Source organism: Lepisma saccharinum, chromosome 2, assembly GCF_977018435.1.
Source record: "Lepisma saccharinum chromosome 2, izLepSacc3.1, whole genome shotgun sequence".
NCBI classification, from domain to species: Eukaryota; Metazoa; Arthropoda; class Insecta; order Zygentoma; family Lepismatidae; genus Lepisma; species Lepisma saccharinum.
Window position 1 is genome coordinate 141061355 of NC_139230.1, and position 23951 is coordinate 141085305.

The following is a 23951-nucleotide window of genomic DNA, read 5'->3' on the forward strand; positions in this document are numbered from 1 at the left end:
ACAGGGTCAGTGTTACCACCGCGACAAGAAGTTGGAAGACCCCGAAGTGTACGCACACATCAGTTTGCAGAAGATGTGTTAACAGCGGTCGCAGAACATCCTGGCACCAGTACGCGAGTGCTCGCTCGGGCACGAAACACGTCTCATGTGAATGTTTGGCAAGTGTTGTCAGATGAAGGAATGCACCCTTTTAAACTGCAGAAAGTACAAGAACTGTTACCTCGTGACTTTCGCCCTCGTATGGAGTTTTGCCAATGGTTGTTGCATCAGCTGGACACAAACCCTCACTTCGGGGCAAACGTATTGTGGACAGATGAAGCCATTTTCACCAGGATGGATGTCTTCAATAGTAGAAACAGTCATGTATGGGACTTTGACAACCCACATGCACTTTTTGTGGCCCATCACCAGCACAGGTTTCCAGTGAATGTGTGGTGCGGGATAGTACATGATCATTTAATTGGACCATACATTCTCCCTGTTCGCCTGAATGGTCGCACGTATCATGCATTTCTTAGTGAGGTTCTGCCTGAACTGTTGGAGACCGTACCTTTGGCACTGCGGCAAGAAATGTGGTACCAACACGATGGTGCACCAGCTCATTTCGATCGTAATGTACGACATTTCCTGCATGACGTGTTTCGCAATATGTTCATTGGTAGGGATGAGCCTGTGCCTTGGCCACCGAGGTCGCCAGATCTCAACCCTCTCGATTTTTTCTTCTGGGGAGAAATGAAAACCCTCGTATACGACACACCTGTCACATCAGCTGAGGACCTCGTTGCTCGCATCAACGTCGCCGCCGCGACGGTAGCAGATACACCTGGCTTGTTTGCTCGTACTCGACAATCCTTGATTCGTCGCTGTCATCTCTGCGTAGAAGTAAACGGCAGACATTTTGAAAACCGTCTGTGATTATTGCCCTCGGCAAATACCAGTGAGAACACTTTTGGTATTGCTCCCCACCCCCTTTGTGTGGTGAAAGTGACATCTTCAGTTGGTGTACAGTGACACGGACTGTCTGTGCGTAAGATATTGTAGCATTTGTTGTTTGTTGTGTGTGTGTGGGGGGGGGGATATTACGTAGTTGTCGCGTGTAAAAATACACGTTGTCGCAATCATCTGATATTGTGTTTTTCTTTCCCTCCTCCTGTCTCTCGTATGCCACATGACATGATTCGTTCATTCCTCGCGTGTAACTGGGGTATGCAACCGTGCTCAACTTTTCGGATTTTGTGTTCGGTGGTCATGTTTTGATGTTTGAGGTCGGGATGTGTTGTCTTGAACGCATTTCTCATTGTCACGGTCCTTCTTGCTGCGTTACATACCTTTTCCATGCATTGTTGTTGCTGGAAATCCCCAATTCCTTTGAGGACTCCATTGCGCATGCGTGCAGTGAACTTTTCATAGTGACTTCCGGACTGAGCACATACGATTCCTTTATGATTCCCTTGGAACCGCCTCTCTATCTGTGATAGTATTCGTCCCAGTTAGGTGTGACGTTCACTTTGTCACCTTTTGCGAGGCTCCTATCTCGGAAACGAAGCCTCAGTCGTAAAAATGGAACTTAGACTTTTTGCTTGTTTTCGTGTGAGGAATCACCTCCCAAGCGTTGTAAACGACCTTTAGAAACACCCTGTATATATTGATAAACGTATTGGCAATTTACAGTTCGCTTGTATTACGTCTCAAAATATACATCACTTGTTGCAAACGATGAAGGGCGTAATTATTACCAAACAAAATAAGAAAGCAAAACAGGGAATTCTATCCTTAGATTTTTCCCAAGCATATGACAGAGTGAGCCATGAATATTTGTACAAAGTCTTAGAATCATATGTATTCGGAGACACTTTTATTATTTTGATCAAGACGTTATATAATAACACGCTGCTAAAACTAAAAATAAATGTTTTTTTGACGACTAGTTTTAAAATGCGACGAGGTGTACTACAAGGTAGTCCTTTGAGTAGCACATTGTAAGTCCTCACAATAGCCCCCTTTCTGTTTAGTATCCAGCATCATTTACAGGGCATTTCTATGGCAACCACAACAATACAAGTAGGAAGTTTCATGGATGACGTGACCATTTTCCTCAAGGATGAAATAGATCTGTACAGTGTTTAAAGCCAAATACATACATTTGAGCACACATCAGGAGCAAAACTTAACAGTCGAAAGCCATTCCTGATGCCCCTTGTCAAGGAGAATCCTCTCACAATATACAGGGTGTTCCAGGAGGAAGCTGCAATACTTTGGAGCTTGTAATATGGGTGATTCTAAGCAAAAAGTTCATATGAACATGGGGCCGATATTGAACGATAACGGAAATATGAACAGAAATATAAACGATGTAGGAAAACGTAAACAAAATCAGTAACAAGTAAAGTATGGCAATGTAATGGTAATTGCTTAGGGGGAACGTCTATGAGGCTTCATACATTTGTAAAAATAGATAGAATGAGCTTAACAGAGAAGATGTTAATATAGACGAACTATGGATTGAAATGCTTAAAAAATGGGAGGAACGGGAACACGAGAAAAACGGATTCCAGGTCACCTCTTACGTAATATGCGAAGCCCTAGATACGCGATTTTGATCTTGGAATTATGTACGAGGAGAAGAAATGCAGGGACAAAGTAGGGGAGGGGAGAGTCGACACGCCCGCAACCTCACGCATACGATAAGTAAAGCACAGGCAGTTCGGATGGGAATAGTGTGATAAGATGGCATCTTTTCATTTTTAAGAGTTTTAACTTGGACGGGTTTTTTAGCTGAAGGTTTTATATTGATTATTTTAACAAACCACAGTCAGTATGGATCCTGCAAAAGGTTTAACGTTTTCCTTTACGATTATGTATCAATTCCTTTTCCTGACGAGTGTATGAATTGACGAGGCTATGGCAATTTTGGAATAGCTGATATGTAGGACCTGAAGAAGGGAACAGTGGTTCCCGAAACGTTGTCGGTGTACAAAATAGATACTAATTTTACGTAAGTAATAAATAATTTTGTATTTTTAAAAAAATTTAGAAATACGAAAGAATATATATTATTATTTATTCAAATTGCAAATGTTTTTGAGATTGCTGAATACAAAATTACTTTAATAAATTTGAAGCCATGAAATGAGACATAAATAAAATAAACTCTAAGTGTAGTTTAACATTTACATATAATGTTTTGCATGGAATTGATATCATCAGATTATTTGCTTATATTAGGCTATAGTTATGCTATTGAATCTAGTATCTAAATCTGTACACAGACGCAAACGTTAATGTTGGAATTGTTAGCAACCTCGTAAGAAGCTCTCATTTCATAAAGTGATGTCTCTTGCAGTTTGCCACTTATATTCTTTCCATGAAAATGATAAATGATTTATGTTGTTTTCACCTTAAAGATTGTGTAATTTTAAGCATTGTGTACATGCCTAGTGAGAGCAGAAAATATCGACTTTGCATCACTATATTTATCAGCCCCTAACTACGCACAAACATTCCTTAAAAATCGAAAGAACGTCATCACCCCCAACCCCTACTTAATAATATTTTTTTTCTACAGAAGTCAAAGTGTGCAATAAAATGCTGTGCAAATATGACTTTATAGTCAAGTCGATATGATAAATTGCCAACATGCTAAATGGTCCCTTGTTTGCTTCTCATTAATGACAGATCATTGTGTGCAGTACCAACTAGTGTATGCCTAGAATGGAATTAATTACACATTTAGAAACGCTGCTATTTTAAAAAAGATGTAATGGTTTTTGAGAGTAACTTAACTACTTGATATTAAATCTCTTAGAAAATGTGGAAAGGCATGTGGATGAGCCATAAATACAAGAAAGACGTGGAGAGTAGATACGAGCATATTGTTGTGTATATAATGGATTTCACTATAGTGCTTGTTTTGTGTGGAGACCTAAATGTGAAAATCCTTAACAACTACGTCATTATAATTTTGTTTTAAAATCTGTGGCTATGTATAAGAATAGCGAAAAGAATGTTCTTACAACCACCTTTAGCACATCGTTTTCCGGCCAATCAATATCGTCTTGATTTACATTTGTAGTATGCATACGTTGTGTAAAATTAAAAACGTCTGTTTGTTTCATTCTTATTCTAGGATTCCAGAACAATATCTCTTTAGATAGAGATTAAATTAAACATATTATTAGGTGACAATGCCAACTTGTGTAAACGAACTCAAAATCACATTAACGGGTCAAATTATGGATTGAAAATGCATGCCGATGTCGTATGCACTTCACACATTCCATGTATTCGAGAATAAGCATAGTTTCAAGATTAATGAGAAAGTTACAACGTCAAAATGCGGATTTGAACACACACATGTTGGAGCTTCATTGGTAACTACAAAAAGGTTATTTTTGCCTAACTCGCACACGCATCCTTCAGAACGTGAAGCTCTAACACTGACCACTTCCTTTTTATATATTGTATAAGAAGGAATACCCCTATTCGTTGGTTCCCCCGTCATTTACACATTATCTCAACATTCGTACAAATTAGTTTTTCTCTTTATTCTCTGTTTTCTCATTTTACGGGCAACACAAACATCCAAGTTCTAGCCTGGATTCGAACCCGGGACCCCTGGCTTCGTAGCGCCCTATGCTAACCACTGCGCTACGGAGGCCGATATCACTCACCTACAGCTCCTACTGGTAGCTCCGTGAGTATTTACTTATAATGTAAGTTGATTCGATTGTATCATCAAGGGCGACTTGTATCTCTTCTCATTCATTTTCATTCAGATGTAGTTATTATTTCAGACCGCTATATATAATCTCCTGTCACACATATAAATCTTTCTGCAATACATTAATAGGAAGCAACTTTGAGAAAGAGAATATCTTAATTTTAAAAAAAAAACTGAGGTGGTACTGGTGTGTTCAGTCACACATATGACCTAAAAATATTTAATATTTGAAGTTTTGCTTGCAACGCCACAATCAAACAAGCACACACTTTCTAGACAAATAGTAATATGATGATAATAATAGCTAATGGCGCAACAACACATGAAGGGCCTTGGCTTATCTCCCGACTGCCAGTCGCCGTCCCACAATCCTACCTGCAGGTGTGGAGCTCTTCAACCGGTGGTGGGGTGACGTGTTGTCAGCACGTCGAACCCTCAGCCTTTATAGAACATATCCGCGACCGGGTTACGCTACTCACTCGTAGCTCCTAAATTTCACAGTATACACAGGCCGAGAACCCAAGGACTGAACTCAAGTGGACTCCAACCCATGCCGTCCCGTAGTCGGAGTCCAAAATACAGCACCTTAGACCGCACGGCCACGGAGGAAGACCTAGACAAATAGTAACTACCCTTGATTCATGCGTAGATTTGGCAACATGGCACTACGTTGTTATGACAAACGGTGCTGCCATCTGATATCGAAAAGTTACAACAAAATTGTCTTTAGTTTCCCCTTAATTGCATAGCAAAGCTCATAGCGTTGCTGTAAACAATAATTTGAAGATCTCCTGTTTTGTAAAAGTATTGCACTTGGCACAATAGCGAGAAAGTTGTTTGAAATTTTTGACAACTTTATAAAAAAAAAATGGACTGGAAAAAATAATTGGAATATGCACAGATGGTGCTCGTTACATGTCAGGATGTTAGGGAGGACTACAAATTATTATCTGTAGGAAATTTCTTGGCGCAATATGGACCAGAAGCATTTTTCACGGGGAATCCCTTGCTTCCAAGAATCTCCGAAGTGGAGTGTACGACGTACTGAAAGTAGCAGAAACAGAATAACAAAAATCGGCCCCAAAAAGCCAGATTCTTTCATAAATTTGTGTCGACGTGGGAACTGAAATTACTTCTGTTCTGTTTTATTGCAAATGATGTTGGTTGTCCCTGGGCAATTTTATCTCCTGCGTTCTTCAATTGAGACAGAAACTCCTATCCTACCTTGTAGAGAAAAACCATGTAAATCCTGGAAGCTTCATTGAGAGTGCGTTTGTTTAGAAGTTGGAATACCTTTTCTGATACTTCCACAAACTAAATGTTGATTTCTTTGGCGTATCAGAGTTCGTATTTATTTCCCTTTTGACTAATCGTGAAGATGAGGATGAGTGTTGGTGAAATTGATAAAGGTACACACACAAAGAGCCCAAGGACTGAACAGCCATCCCGTGACAGGATTCGAACCCTGTTCCCCTTGCGTTGCAGCACGGTGTGATAACCAATGCGATAGGTAGGTCGGCAAACTAAATATTTTGAATGTAAAGGAATACCTGTATTCTGCACCAATTACACAAGGTGTCAGTCATCAAATGGAAATTGAAGCTTGGGGAAAGAAAGATCAAATATTAAAAATTAGCAATTGATTTCATACACTGAGAGTGGGCCTCCTCGATGACGTAGTGGTAACGTCGTCGCCTTGTAATCAAGGAGTCAAGTGTTCGATTCCAGATGGTGGCGGATAGTTGTCGGATCCTACTGTAAACTGTAGGCCCAGTCCCGAGGAGCCTTTCTGTGCATAAAGTGGACTAAAACACCAAATCAATCAATCAAGTTATGATTCTCTACTTACATACACCTATGTGGTTTATTTGCTTTGTCTGTTCAAACCATTGAACTATATACAGGGTGTTGCAAAATACCTGTTACAACGCTTGGGAGGTGATTCTACAAGTAAAAACAAGGAAAAAATGTCATGTGAAAAAATGTCGAAATCGGCACCGTTTTCGAGTGACAGGCGTGCGAAAATCGCCTCACACCATGTGTAAAGTACAATAACTCAAGAAGGAAGAAATATATCAATGTCGGAATAAAATAATACAAACAAAATCGTACCTGGTGAATACAATGGTGCATCAATTGAGGCCCAGTGTAAATTGCGCAAGGGGACTCTCAAAGAAAGTGGGGAATCCCCTGATGGAAAATACAAGAAATTTACTACTATCTTCTACATAATGTTGAGATCGGAATGTAGCCAGTAAAAATGGCGACGTATGTCCACATGTCCCACTACTGCTGGGACACCGTCCCACACCCGGGAAATAGGAAAATAACTGCAAATCTCCTGTTGTACACGGTTCACATTGCGGTTCGAAGAAAAGAAACCAATTTGTCGCATGTCTCACTACTGCTGGGACACCATCCCAAATGGAAAAAAATACTGGAAAATCATAAAAAAAAGTTTTCAATCCCTTAATGTTGACACACTACTTTGCAGTACGAAAAACAAAAGTTAAACAATGGCCACATGTCGTTAGGCTGTACATATACTACAAGAGAGCTCCCCAAAGAAAGTGGGTAATCCTCGAAGGAATGAAGACGGAGAATGGCGAGAAAACGCACACAATGGCATGTAACATTTCCAGGCACAGCACATCTGGAAGGGATTCCACTGAGAAGCGCACAACCTCCGCACATGCAGATCGACGGTATGAAGTACAGCGATATCCAGCATCTTCACTCGTACCTTTCACTAAAGGACACTATGTGGTGCTGATAGGGGCTCACACAAACACCGGTATACTCAGAGACGTTGTTGAAAATGTCCGCCATTGACTTCAAGACAAAGATGGCATCGGCGAAGCACTGATTGTCTGGTACGTGCAAATACCTCTGGCATGTCACCAATTGTCCCAGCAGCGGCACTAACACGAGCAACGAGATCCTCAGCACTTTCCACATGGGTTTCATACACGAGCCTTTTCATTTCTCCCCACACAAAGAAATCCAGTGGTGTGAGGTCGGGGGAACGAGGTGGCCACGGTAAAGGTCCACCCCTGCCAATCCAACGATCGCCGAAAATATCGTTGAGTAAGGCTCTGGCTCCCCGGTCGAAATGTGCGGGGACGCCGTCGTGTTGAAACCAGATACGTTGTCTACCTGCCAGTGGCACGTTTTCCAAAAGTTCAGGTAATACGTCATGTAGAAACACCCGATAATTCCCACCACACAAAGTAGATGGCAAAATGTACGGGCCTATCAAGTGGTCACCTACTACGCCACACCACACATTCACTGCGAACCGATGTTGATGATGGCGCACAATGATTGCATGCGGATTGTCCATATCCCAGACGTGGCTGTTGTGGCTATTGAACATGCCGTCCCTGGTGAACATTGCCTCATCGGTCCACAAAACTATTGTTGGGAACTCTGGAATGGAAAGAGTTTGTTGCACGTACCATTGGCAGAAATCCATGCGTAGGGGAAAGTCCGTGGGCAGTATGTGGTGCACCTTATGCAATTTGTATGGGTGCAATCCCTCCTCTCGAAGAACGCGGAACACATTGCTATGGTGGGTTTGTTGAGTACGAGCAATGACACGTGTGCTGGTGTCAGGACGGTCTCGTATCGCGTCCAACACGTCCTCTTCAAATTGCACAGTGCGCACAGTGCGGGGTCTTCCACAATCCCACCTACGGGGTAGTAGAGATCCAGTTTCACGCAGTCGAGCATCAAGTCTTTGAAAGAGTGCATGTGCTGGTAATCGCCTATTGGGAAAACGTTCGTGATACAAACGACGTGCTTCACGGCTGTTTCGGTTTGCCTCTCCATAAACGAGATGCATATCAGCAAGCTCGTGGGTAGAGTACTCCACCATTGTCTTGTTCGAGAACTGCCCAGAAACAGGGGCACTTTCCCTCCGAGTGACGGATCACAACTACCGTGATTAGCACCCACGTAATGTCACACAGGTGTCCACGCAGTTGTTGCAAACCGAGAAAGAACACGGGAATACGTACTCTACGTACAGTATTCCTTAGCGCAATTCAACCATACACACACGCCAGACTAAACTCCACGCTGCGAGACGCAGAACAAGACAGGAAAAACAACGGTCGACTACAGTCTCTACGTAGTATCCACCAACACTAATACGTAACAGGTGACCTACACTCACAGCGCCTCTAGTGGAGCTTTCTGTACCAATTAGCTGAAATCAATCTGAGCGTAATTTGACGGCATAGCGTCATTTTCGAGTGAATTTCCTATTTCCCGAGTGTGGGACGGTGTCCCAGCAGTAGTGGGACATGTGGACATACGTCGTCATTTTTTACTGCCTACATTCCGATCTCAACATTATGTAGAAAATAGTAGTAAATTTCCTATATTTTCCATCGGGATTCCCCACTTTCTTTGAGAGTCACCTTGCGCAATTTACACTGGGCCTCAATTGCTGCACCATTGTATTCGTCAGGCACGATTTTGTTTGTATTCTTTTATTCCGACATTGATATCTTTCTTCCTTCTTGAGTTATTGTACTTTACGCATGGTGTGAGGCGATTTTCGCACGCCTGTCACTCGCAAACGGTGCCGATTTCGACATTTTTTCACATGACATTTTTTCCTCGTTTTTACTTGTCGAACCACCTCCCAAGCGTTGTAACAGGTATTTTGCAACACCCTGTATAACTGGAACGCTCGCTGCAACGCCGATCGGCCGCGAAAACTGGAGCCACTTTTGCGATTAGTTTCTCCAGGGAAGACGGGAAGAAAACGTGGTGATCCCATAAGCTAACATGTATTTACTCGCCTCTTTGCTTTCGTATAGCACCAAAAGAAAAATAATTTAACCATGCTTATGCATTCAGTGCTATAAATGAATGTCTTATTAAGTGTTTCATTGATGTATTAATAGTTGACATGCGTTTTCTTCGAACAATTTATCCAGTCTTAAGTGGGTTGAACATATGGTATGGTCGTGTTCAGCGTTTGAATGTACAAATTGTTTAGACAATTGCCAGGGTGTAAACTTTTATCGGTATCATTCTTAAAATATGTGAATATTACGAATAAATGTATTTCTTAAAAGTTGATGACGGTAATTCAATGTTATACCCAATGCTTTCGAATGAGTTTACACCCACGTGTTTCATAAACTGTCGACTGTTGCAACTCGGAAATCATTAAACCTTGTAATAACCAATTGAAATTTATAAAAAAATATAAATTCATGAAATTAATTGACTCACCGAGAAAAGCTAATCAGATGTAACAAAGCGAATTAAAGTAAGTAATCTCCGGAATGATATTTTGTTGTAAAATATTAGTTATACTCTATGTGATCAAAAGTATCCGGACACACCGCGAAACGTGTGTTTATCGTAGAGGGCGACACAGTACTGCCATCTACCGCGTGGAACACATAGTCAACGAACTCAGTAGTCTGCAGACAGTGTGAGACAGCAGTATGGGATGGTCTGAGGAACTCACAGACTTTCAACGTGGTCAGTTGGTTGGGTGCCACTTGTGTAGGAAATCTGTGTGTGAGATTTCCACCCTCCTAAACATCCCTCTGTCCACTGTTTCCAATGTTATAGTGAAGGGATGTGCACAACCCAAAAGCGTGCAGGCCAACCTCCGATGTTGACCTCCAGAGGTCATCGAGTGTTGAAGAGGGTCGTACAGCATTATCGTCAATCATCCATCGCCACCATCACACAGGAATTCCGAACTGCATCAGGATCTACTCCAAGAAACATTACTGTTTGGCACAAGGTGCGGCAACTTGGTTCCCATGGCCGAGCAGTTGCCCATAAGTCAAACATCACACAGATAAATGCCAAACGCTTCCTCGTGTGGTGCAAGGAGCGTTCGAAACTGGACCATAGAACAGTGGAAAACCGTTGTGTGGAGTGATGAATCACAGTACACAACGTGGCGATCCGATGGTAGGGTGTGGGTGTGGCGAATGCCTGGTGAACGACATCTACCAGCCTGTATAGTGCCGACAGTGAAATTCGGAGGTGGTCGGGTTACAGTGTGGTCATGTTTCTCCTGGAGGGGGCTTGGCCCCCTTGTTGCTTTACATGACAATGTCACTGCACAAGCTTACGTTGACATTTTAACAGCTTTCATACTGCCTACCGTCGAACACTAGTTCGGGGATGACCATTGTGTCGTTAAACACGACCTAGCACGCGTCCATACTGCAGGGTTTGTGGGGGAGTGGTTTGACGACAACAACGTCCCCTTAATGTACTGGCCTTCGCAGAGTCCTAATTTGAATCCCATAGAACATCTCTGGGATGTTTTGGAATGCCGACTTCGTGCTAGACCACACCGATCCACATCAATACCTCTTCTCTTGTTGACGCTCTGCGACGAATGGGCTGCCATTCATCAGGAAACCTTCCAGCACCTGATTGAAACTATGCCTGTGAGAGTGATCGCTGTCATCAAGGCTAAGGGTGGGCGAACACCATATTGACTGCCAGTGTTCCCGATGGAGGGTTGCCCAAACTTGTACTTTATTTTCTGGTTGGTGTTCGGATACTTCTGCTCACATAGAGTATCTACATGCCATGCTTATGAGCAATTTGTGTATATTGTTGTTATGTCATGCAGTAGTTACTAAATTTTAATTGTGCACCCAAAAAAGTGTCTCGACAATATGCCCCAACTTCCACACAATGTATGTTTTTCGCATGACGCACAGGAAGAAAAGAATGTGTGGAATCTTCGAAATGAGTGTTAAATATTGTTTGAGATTTTTTGACCGTGATTCATTTTTTTTTTTTTTTTTTTTGTAATGAAGGTGTTAATCGTCCATTAATTGTGTGCCCAAAAGCATGTTATCAGGGTGTCTACCAGCCTGGAAATCCTAGAAAAATCAAAGAAATTTGCTGTATTTGTGTAAAAATCAACGTTTTCGTAGTAATGCACCAAGAGTAGGTTTTTGAAAAAGGAAAAGGACAAGCAATACATTTAAAATTTGTTGCGGGCAAACTCTAATTCAATCTGACATACTGAGTATAACTGGTAATTATACAGTAGAAATTGTATATTAAATACTTTAGGAGAAGGTAAAGTTTCGAAATTTCCCACTTTCTTTTCCAATTTTTTTGGTTAGATATGAGGAATAAATAATTCAGATACTTGTACTCAATATTACTGTAATCATGCATTATTTATGCTACAATTCTGATAATTTATGTAAAAAGTATTGCGTTAATCACAAGTAAATACATGCCAAGAATTACGTAAAAGCTCACCCCTGATAACCCTTTCCAACAGTCGGTTTGAATTCAATTTCCCTTCTTGTTATCACTTTTACATGTTAAACGTTTTATATCCTTTAAAAGGTATTTTGAACACGTTTTATTCGCAAGTAACAGGAATATGCATAGAAAGTGGTGTCTGAACGCAGGTAATGTACTCAATGCAATGCTTTCTCATAAATTATGGCTTTTATTTCGGAAATAATCTGCCGTAAAAATTCATTTGCCGCCACAGAAAAATTCATCTGCTTCAGCTTTTCTTCCTCCGTTCCCTGGCGTAACTAAGCGAGAGAATGGCTTCACTTTTGCCTCGTAAAGCAGTCCTTCCATGTTATATATAGTTCAATGGTTCAAACCAACTTGCGACACATCATGGAATCTAACGAAAACACACACGCAAAGGTAACATCTTCTCTCTGAAACATGTCTCACATCAATGGCCCCAAGCTCGAGTTCTGGTTTTATTTATTTGTGTGTATTCCAGGAATAGCCCCGGAAAGCACTGCGTAGCAATGTACATAGACAGTAACTGCCGAGGGGAATTTTTTTTTATAGTTACGTAAGACCTTTACATGTACATAACTATTTGCGATTTTTGGAAAGTAACTGTAAATTCCACACGTACACTACTCAACAGATACAAGGCTACGGACGGCTTTGTATACTATGGGAACTACCGTTTTCTGTATATATTTCATGGAGCCTCTGGTAAAATCGTGCGTCAAATTCAAACTTTATTCCCAGTGCCGGCACAAAACGACCATATTATAACAACGTATTTTCTAACTCGTAAATTAAAGTTATAATATTCGGCACGCATACTAGAAATTATTTACACTAAATACTGTTTCGAAATTTCATGTAAGTTACATATTTTAAGCTACTGGTAGTAGTTTAATACATTTTGTTGCGTTACGATTTACAGCAGCTTTCTGATAATTTTTCTCTTGTATTGTGTATTTGGAGAACGATGACGCTATATCCAGAGAGATTGCCCTCTTTCATTAACTGGAAATCAAGGGAATTCCCATTTGTAGAAGCTCTGTCCGAAGCACAATCGTTTTATATTCAAGGAAAGGATAAAACAGTATGCTTCAAATGTGGTGGAGGATTATACCGGTGGAAATACGAAAACAATTCCATATTAGAACATCATCGATATTTTCCACTTTGCCCTTTGTCTGTGAACATAATCTCAGGTCGACAATCCGGTTGATGCTTTAATTTTTTTTTTAAAATAGGAAGACTAATAATTAACCTTTGAATAACAAAGATATATGTGATAGGACACATTTAACAAGTAAGTGTCATGTACGACACCTACCCTATTTCTGGTTCTTAGACCCATAACCACTTCCAGTTATGTAAATAAAGTTAGAATACCTTTGGAAAGAATATTTCATGCCAAAAAGTGTAAAGAAAATACGTCAATGAAATCATCAGGGATGAACATAGGAAATATGTTGTGTTGTTCCCTAAGCTCCCCGGCTCTTCATATCGGCCCAGGCAGGTGGGCCACTGGATTCCTGCTACTGCTTATAATCCTAGATTGTCTGCTACTCAACGGTCTGTCTGCTCAGACAGTTTCCAAATCTCTACCAAAAGTGAACTTTATATCATCTTCAACTCCATGTCGATTCCACAATTGACACCTGAGTCATCAAATGTTGGTACCTCCGCATCACCAGTGAGATCATCTTCGTAGCGTTCATCTCATAACAGACAGTCCGCTATTTCACTACCTGAGCCACCTGAACTACTAACATCACCACGGCTTGCTTCTACGTGCCTTATCAATTCAATTTACATATCTTCCTTGGTAATATATTTCGGAATCATAGTCATGGCTACAGTAACAGTTAGAACACAAACAACAACGCAGTGTCAAAGAAGACACCTATGTGCGCACGCTTTCAAACAATATGAAACAACCAGTAGACCGGTTAGGTGGGGGCAGGGGCACCGACTTGTCAAAATTATTGGGGGGGGGGCTCTGTTCACTGAAATAAATTAATGAATGACTCATTCTCTCCCTCTTTTAAGTTTTGGCCTCAGAGTTCGGAATCTCATAAAAGCCCACGAATTCCTCAAAAATATCAAATTTTTTATTCACAGTTCTAATGCAGAATATTAATTGTCCACGGATGGATATGTCACAAGTTTCGTCAACCATAATAGTAAAATATTCCCGACTTTTAATATCTGCTACCACGCAAAACAGATCTCCCTAATATATCAATGATCTCGTTCTGAATGTCATGTTAGAGCCATTTGTAGCCCAAACGTCCCATCCACTACCATAGTTCATGCACATCGTCTCTTGAAACTCCTCTTAGTAAGAATTTTAACTACTCATAATTACATACTTAGTATATAGTAGTAAGTCATGTGTTTTGCTGTCTCTGGTCATAGCCCCCCAAAAGTTGATGGTTTAGCGGTCTCAGTCCCCCAAAGTTGATGGTCTAGAACGTTTCAAATGTGTTTTTAAAGTTAAGTTCATGTGGCACAATTCAGAGTAAACTTTACAAGAGAAGCAAAATAATACATTAGATCCTCTAAAGCAAAATTTTTTGGGGCCTCTGTCCCCTCATCGTTGACATTGGGGGGGCTCGAGCCCCCCCCCCCCAAGCCCCATGGAGTCGGTGCCTATGGGTGGGGACATAGTGGACTAGCTCCAAGTCTACTTTCACACTGGCTAGGAAGATATACCACATGTGAGAAACCTGTAACCAGTTTTCTCAAGCATGCCTGCAAAACAAGAGCGTAGGTGTTACACATGACACAGCCTTGTTATTCAAAGGTTAAATAAATACATATATGTATATTTGTTATCCAAATTCGTCATCTGATGTAACTTTCCAACATGTATATCCATTATAATTTTCATTTCTAAAAGTATTCTCGTAGATAAAAGATTTCCTCAAGATGAAATTTATGATACTCCTCCTCCACCTCTTTGTCCTGCAAGTATTTACTTTGCTACGTGCGCATCCGTCAGAAAAACACGCCCACGTATTTCTTCAAATCCACATGTGCATGCTGCGACATGTAGCATCTCGCAGTTCTTTGTCATGGGATCCTCTAATTCGAAAAAATCCAGATTTCAGACGTACAATAATTTTAAACAGGTTCTTCAGAAAGAGAGCGATCTGACGAGCAGAATCCAGTAACCACTCATAAACGTCTACTTTTTGAATGCTTCGAAATCAAAGGTTATTTCAATGTGACTGTCCTCTCATTTAGATTTCCAACCTGTGGTCAGGTTACGCAGAAGCGGAGCAGCTGGTGTTGAACTGAACTTGAAGGAAAGGCACGCTCTTCAGGAATCGTTTTTAGTAATCTATGAATACATAGCTATTCCAGATGAGTAGTCTCGTGTTTCCTATTCAGCAAGTAAGCAACATGAATTGATGTTAACCACACTGTTCAACCGCCATCAGATTATAATAAGGGAAAAGGATAGCTTACAGTCCCTGGAGATAGTGTTCATCGCAGAAAGTTCGTGGCGGAACTTTATGAACATGTTCACATGCATCGAGCATGGGGTGGTTATGTGTGAAACTGTGACGCCGTATCTGAAATCATATTTTGGAAAGTATGTGGAAGCTTGCATTCTCGACCTTCGCGAACAATGTTTCGGATGCATGGATATTTCCCTTGTCCTTGCATGTAATAAGGAAAAGTTTGTGCTTTTCCACCTACATGAAGGTACAAAACCTGTGCCTTTGTCTATACAAAACATCAATGGGGGAAAAACTTCGCAAAGACATATTACCCCAGAGCCGAAAAATACGTATGGGTAAATAATCGAATCCATACCAACTTGTGTTATTAGTTATTTTGCAAGCACATTATTGTGGAAAATATAGTAGAACATTTAAATTCCGTGGTTGCAACAGACAGAGGCTATGACGGATACACAATTCCTTATGCGAGTGAGTGAACGAACTTGAAAACATAGAACTTGCTAGAACTGGTGGCAAAAATAAACATATTATGTATTTGTGGTTCTTTTGAATTTAATAAACAGGGGTAATATATAAAGGTTTGCTTCTTCTTTCAGTTATCACCCTTCAAAGAATCCACATGGTTTATGTTTTTTACTGGTCATAATCAGTCTTAATAAGTTTGCAAGCAACTCATTACAACATGAATTATTAACTATATAATGCACAAAAAGGTGTGTATTGCTGACGTGTCGGAGGTAAAGCATTAAGACTTTTCTGCACACCGTTGGACATGCAAAGGCAAGTATCTTTATTTGCATTATATTACAAGTAGCTATTCTCTAATTTTCTTATCACTGAATAAAAAAAACACTCATAGAAATTAATTCCATTTTCTTTTAAGACATCTGTCGCCACCTTGCTTGTTGTCTTTTGTTTAATTTCCATTTATGGAATAAGGCTAATCGAGATATAAATTTATAATTTTATATGGAGTTGGAAATAAAATGTTGCCTCCATTAAGGAATCAAACCTGGGATCCCATCTTGCTTGTTTTCCGTCTCTTTATGCATTAAGGCTAATCTGTACTGGTCTACACAGTAAGACAAGAGAAGCAACTTTATCTTTATTAATTACATGGCCTCCCCGACGTAGTAGTGGCAAAGTCATTGCATTGTGACCAAAGGGGTTTCGGATTCGATACCCCGTGAAGGCATACAGTTGTTCGGATTCCTCTATAATCTGTAGAACCAGTCCGGATTAGCCTATCTGCTAAAGTGGACTTTAAAACAACAACTCCAACTTTATGCATTACGGTAAATCTGGACTGCGTTAAGAACGACAACAATACCCTCGCAAAGCCGTCGTCCTCCTGTTGTCTTCTCAGAAACCAGCCAACTAAATCTCGCCACTTCTGGTGATCGGGCACTTTCAGTTCTTGGGTTAACTGAATCTTATAGGGGGGTAATGGAGATCATGGACAAGAATTCGCCGCAGTGAAGAATATCCTATGCCCAATTGTTGGGAACGGCGATGAACAGATTTCTTTGGACTAACAATCACACTGTCACAAACCAACGCAATGTTATCAACAGACCGGCCGGAACGCGGACGCCCAGATGTTTTCAAGTTGACTGTTGAACCTGTATCATTGAACTTTTTCATAATTCTGCGCACTGTTGATTCATTCGGTGCTTCATCACACCCGAAATTCGCACGAAGTCGTCGGACAGTTGCAGCACAACTTTATCCGTTTTGATAAAACGTTTTCACAATTAGCACACGTTTCTCTGTTGTGAAGCGTCCCATGTTCACACACAGACTGAATACTGATGGTGCACATTTTACAACAATATGGCGAGCGATTCTCAACCAACGGCTTTTTAAATCGGAAGGTTCACAGAATACAACGTACTACACACCATTGTTGCCAACCATGTAACAACAACATTCCGAGCGATTTCAAACCGGCGAGCTTTTTGAATCACCATTTATTAGCCGTTATTTTTTCCACATTGTTCTTTGAATTTCGGTTTCTGTAGAGTTATAATACAAACCGCCATTGAAAGATCATTTTACTGAAGAAGTTGATTATTAGAATGCAAGTTCATGGAAGAAAAATTTAAATAGTTATAACTGAATGGGATGAACGAAAAGTACTCTTCTCAATAAACATATGTAAAGTGGCAATATTTTTCACAATCATAAACTTGAAATGTAACATTAAAAATGGTCTTCGTCATATTTACAATTACTGTGCCCTTGTTAATATATATATAATTCTAAGTACGTACTTTAGATGTAATTAACATTATCAGATAATATGTTGTCTTTTTAAACACTGCAGTGGTAACGTGGAAAAACTCTCGTTATTGATCGCGTGGATAACTATTGTAATCCATGTGATCCATAGAATATTATCATTATTACAAAATTATTTGTCAAATTTCTCTGGTTTTATAGCGAGAATATCCTTATTTAAGTAGTCTGGTTCACTTAACAAGATACCATAAGTTATTTCATTTGACACATTTCATGAGGGAGGAAATTCTAAATCTAGTGCATTGCATTTGGATGTGATGAAACTAAAAAGAAATACATATCTTAGAGTGGTTCGGATACACATTCAACTGTAGGCCCAGTCCTAATTAGCCTTTCTGTGCATAAAATGGACTTATAACAACGAAGAGACAATATAACGCGACTTACCGAATGTGGGGAGTAATGGACCACCTGGTCATTGGTTCTTGATGATCCCCTGCAGAGATTGATTTTCCTCGCAAATGCCGAGAACGTAGCCTGGAAAAAAGGAATGACAAACATAATACACATTTTGCTTTAAATGGGCCCTTGACAGTAAACTACCAAAATTATTAAAGATTCAGAATAAAACATTTTACACGCTCTTGTATTTTTTACATAAATATTACATTTATGAATTACATTTCAACCTGACGGCCATGAAATATATAAATATATAATTGCAGGACTCGTTGTGGTGATTCCTTGTCAAGCCTGTGTAAGATTATGTGGTAAGAGTCACTATTACTTCGGGAACTGATTGACAAAATTTTTGAAATTTTACCTGAGCACTTAGAGAGAATGTTTATTGAGAACAACTTTTTGATATTTTCATTTACTGCATTAACGTTCTCAAAATTAATTACTGTTGAAATATTTTATTTCTACATTTTCCTTGATAGGGCACACTACTGCCAGTCGGCGGGATCATCAAAGGACCTTCCGCTCGCCAATCAACTGGTGAAAAGAGATTTTGAACACAGTGGCTTGTCCGTCGAAACATACAATGCGGTTAGAGGACGAACAGAAATAATTCTGTATTTTGAATATCTAAAGAGGTAGCTTTGCAATAATGAACTGGGAATGAAAACTGGTAAAATTAATATTGGATTCGGCCGTGGTTACGGAAGAATGATTGAATTTACCGTGAGGTGGAAAATATATTTCTAATGCAATGGCCTTCCAGTAGAAGGTCCATTTGAGATGCTTTGGGGGGGGGGGGCGTTAAAATACTCTATTGCAGATTCTCTCATTGTGGGATCTAACTAACCGAGCACGATGATTATATATGACATTGATTGATTCATTTTGTGTTTAAGTCCTCTTTGAGAACTTTAAGGTTAAACGGGCTCCGAACCATTGTGAGCCTCCACTGTTAATCGAGCCCGGAACCCCTTGATTTCAAGTCGACGACGTTACCACACACACATATGCACACACACGTGGTTTTTAATCATATCCACCGATATACAGAACACTGGAGACCTGCGCTTAGAGGGTGAGTGATTTCAGGCAGGATTTTCTAGAAGAATTTCCCTGAAACAGTTCTTGAGTTCAAAATCTGTAATATATGAGTACCTGGAGCAACCCTGGGTGGTAATGCTGGTAATCATATTACCTTTACCAAAAATTGTCAAGGCTGTAAACGTGTAGGAGGGGTTTATTCATGTATGATTGTTGAAGAAATATACGTCTCTGCTTTGCAAGCCTCCAACAAATCAAAAGTAGAGTCGAGAAGACTGCAGTAATTTGATTCCGGATGATAGGCAGTGTTGGTAACTGTAGAACTCGCAGTTCTTGCCCCAATCTGATGTGATACGTAATTATGAAAAACAAAAAAATTCATAAAAAATAAAATATATCTTTGATGTAATTATTTATTTTCTGCATAATTAAAAGTCCCATTTTACGACACACAGACACGCAAAGATACTGTATAATATAACATTTCCAAGGGCCCATGTAAAGTACAACTTTGAACGAATAAACTGCTTACCCTTGAATATTTGAAATAATATAGGTTAAACACAGTTACACGATGTGAAAACTTAGCACGCTAGTGTAGAAAGCATAAGTACGAGACAGTCTTGTTTTAAAATAAAACATACTTTCATGTGTTTACTTATTTTATCTGAATCATTAAAGACATGTAAATATATTAAAGTAGTTTCCTATAAATCCTTAATTCTTCAAAATTGTTGAAATGCAGATAATTTGAGAGATGGGTCTTGCAAAATTTTGTCAAGGAGTTAAACTGGAATCGCATGTAGGCTCCATAAACCCGATAAGAAACCTTTTTGACGTAATAAAACTTACACGATGAATTTTAGCATAATATGAATTTTTGAATCAAGAATATGAACAGCGATATGACTTTTGACTTTTTGTATAATAATTGACTTCCTGTGTCATAAATCGATGAATTGTTGTTCAAAGTTAATGAAAAATTGTTTAATTCTGTTTAACTTTGTAAAAAGGTCACCCGTAACAAGAAATTTCTAAAATCGTATATAAGTAATATATGCATTTTGCAAGTAGTATCACTCTGACTTTCTGGAGCCTTCTAGAACTTTATTGGACCTTCTGGAACTTTATGGAACTTTCTAGAACGTTCTGGATGTTATAGAACTTTGTGGAATCTTTGAGAACTTTATGAAACTTTCTAAAACTTAGTAGAAGTCTGTTGAACTTTCTGCAACAATCATTGTTTTAGAGTATATAAGCTTCCCGATTGAGCAGCGGTAATTATTTTTCTAAAATATCTCTGTTCAGATTAATAATGCCCTCTTGCTGACAGACAAGTCAGAGTCGTCTTAATGTAGTATTGGAAGATGCCGGTAGGCAGTGATGGCGCGTACGCAGGACATCTGAGAATAAAGAAGAGACGAAGCAAGAAGGAAGAAGATAACATAAGGCGACCCAGTAGTGATGCGACAGTGACTTGAAACGGGAGGGAAATAGCACTGTTGTGCAGACTATATTTGGCACACATTGTTCGTGTGCCGCGTTAAGGAACAAAGAAACATAGAAAACTGAAGGTGTGTAGTGTCATTTCGTGACGTCGCAGTGTGGCGTGTTGTTTTTAATTGTGCGCTTAGCCATTATTTTGTTGAAGTACGTACTATTCTGCAATAATTCCAATCGCCAAGTATAACTTGAAATCATAATATCTCATAAGAGAAGTGCTTCTACCACTGAAAAAATAACAAAGAAGATTTGGACGAAGGATCTACTACGATTTCAAGAATCACATAGTTACCCTGTAGAGTAAATTGCCTCCACATGCGATTTTTTAATGTTCTGTTGAATCGTTCCACTATTCTGGCTTTAAGATCACTGTATGTAGAATAATGTTTAATATTATGTTGATTCATTAACTTGGTAAATGTGGAATTGTAAAATTCTTTTCCTCTATATGTTTGCAAATAATTCGGTAGACTACCCTCAGTAAATATCGACTTTAAAGCCTAGGTAACACAAGTACCTGTCTTGGATTTTAAAGGAATAGCCCATGCATATTTACTGAATGTATCAATAACTGTGAGCATGTATTTGTAACCATGATTTATCTTATGTAAATTTTTTATTAAAGTTCCTGTGCTCATTTCTATCAGATCAGCTTGAAACAAATCTACATCTACATCTTTTGTTACCACACTCAATCGTATATAGTTACGACGAGCTGGTCTATGTAATTCATTAACTATCTTGATATCTTGTCTTGACATCGGGTTCTATAAGAAAATATGACATCAAATGGATTAATTTCAGGGTATAATTGTTTCACTTCAAATAATAATTGATCACAAGCTTCCATATAAAAACCAGATAAATGTTCATCCTCATGTATTTTACATTTCTTTGCAGATTCATCCCAATATGCAATAGGTATCTGAAGTGCTCTGCACACCCCATCTTTTCTCTGTATGATGAAATTTTGTACTTCTATATGTTTCCCCTTCTTTACATAGCCAAATTTTCAAAACCTAATATTACCATAAAAAAAAAATTCATGAGAATGAGTGTAGGGACACAATTTGCAAACATTACCTGCATCAACATAAGACCAGTGCCCTCGTACATTTACTACACTCTCAAGTCTAACTATCTCAACAGTGAAAAATTGACGTAATTCTAGATCGTCTAATCTACTTAATACCGATTCTTGATATTCGTTTATGGTGCGTACCACTTCATCGTAGCTGGGTTTGATTTTCACATCGACATTCAATTGATTAAAATGTTCTTTGAGATCATGAAGTTGCGTGGTAAAATTTGATAATGCAGATTTTTGACTTGTTTCGAAGGTACTAATTTGTAGCTTAATATTAGAAATAATCTCTTGTAAACTTTCTACAAGTTTTAATTTGGTACTTTGGCTCGCAAGATTTCTTCAAACAATGCGTGAATTTCGTTGACTTTCTGGTTAGTAGGCAAACTAGTGATGGTGTCTTGAATTACAACAATTTCTGCTTGAATGATCTTGATGTCCTCTGACTTGAGTATTCGATTTACTGCTCTTTTTATAGATCTTAACTCCTGGGAAGTGGGTAAATTAGCTACAGTATTTTGAAGTGTGGTCAAAGCTTGTTTGACAGTATCTAACTCTGTAGCATCTGCAACATTGCTCAAAACATCTTTAGGTTGTTTGTTGTATGTCATCTTGTGTAGGCGTAGATTGTTGTAATATTTGCAATTTGTTCTGTATGTCATCTATGAGATGATGAAAATGGGATAGTTCAGATTCGGTATTAAGATTTTCCAGCTTAGTAATTTGTTCTTGAATTATGTTTAAAGATTCGGTTATGCTTGGCAACTTAAATTCCAGAGTTTCCTGTAAATTTTCAATTTTTTTCTCATGGTTGTCAAAGTGTATTCAATATGAGCTATGGTACCTTGTATCTTCCCGAATTCTTCATAAGTTTCCAACTGTAATTTGATACTGGCAGCACTGCGTGCAATGGCATATAATTCGGAAGATGAAGGTAAATTATTGATAAAATCTTCCAACGTTTGTAGTTTGGCTTGAACTTCTATTATGGCCCTGTGTAACTCTTCTGTTTGCAATTCATTTTTAATATTTTCTAGTGTAGGAATTTCGAAAGATAGAAACTGCTCTCGTAATTTGAGAATACTAGCATTAACCTGTTCGTATTGCTCTTGCGTTTTGATATTTTGAATAATAGAAAGCAGTTCGGTACGAATAGTATTTGCTTGATTGTTTAATTCTTGTTTCATTTGTTCTGAAGTTGTTGTTTGGAGTTGTAGGAATTTATTAAGCTCATTTTTCAACTTGGCTATACTTTCTCTAAGTTTTGAACATTGTCAATTGAGGCTAAGTTGGTATTATTTGGGTGTAGTCATTTCAGTTCGCTATCTACTATTGGGTTAATTAATTCAGATTGGAGATTTATAATATCAGCTTGTATATTTAAATTTAGTGAATTTTGTAAAATTAATAAATCTGATTTGTTTCTTAAGACGCTAGTCTAATCTGGCGATGTCGCTGGGATTATCTGGTATCTCTTCTCACCTCCCATTTCCAAATATATCCATAGTTTTATTTATTTATTTTTATTTTTAATTTGTTTTATTTTTGTTTTGGTATTTTTATATATTCATGAGAGGATAAATTATTCTTATTTCGATGAAGAGAGGAATTAACTTATCATACTCCCCAAAAATTCAGCATACAGGAAATCACCTGTTTCCACATTGTATATTGTGTTAGGATCTATTGCATTGTGTTTAATCCTGTACAAATTTCGACCTATGTGTACAACTACTGCATTGGGTGGAGAGATACTTATTTGAATTTTCCCTGTAACGGGAATTTCATATCATGCTTGGTTATTATTAAATACATGTAATTGTTTACCCGAATCCTCATCCACTTTATACCAGATACTATTAAGATGAATGATAACCAGGCCTCTTATTTTACGATGAAAATCCCTAATGATATCCATGTTTACTGGAGTTCTATCTATTTGCTGAATGTGCTTCTTAAAACCAAACACATTCATGGGCATTATTTCTTGTTTGGTTATTTATTTATCGAGTTGGGTATCAAATTAAAGAGAACGTCAAAACAAAACCAATGTAAGAAACCCTACCTTTCTATGTTACTTGGTTCTCGAGATAAAAGCGTTTTAATAATTTATAAGATCAGAAAGAAGATACGAGAATCCATCGCATAATATTTC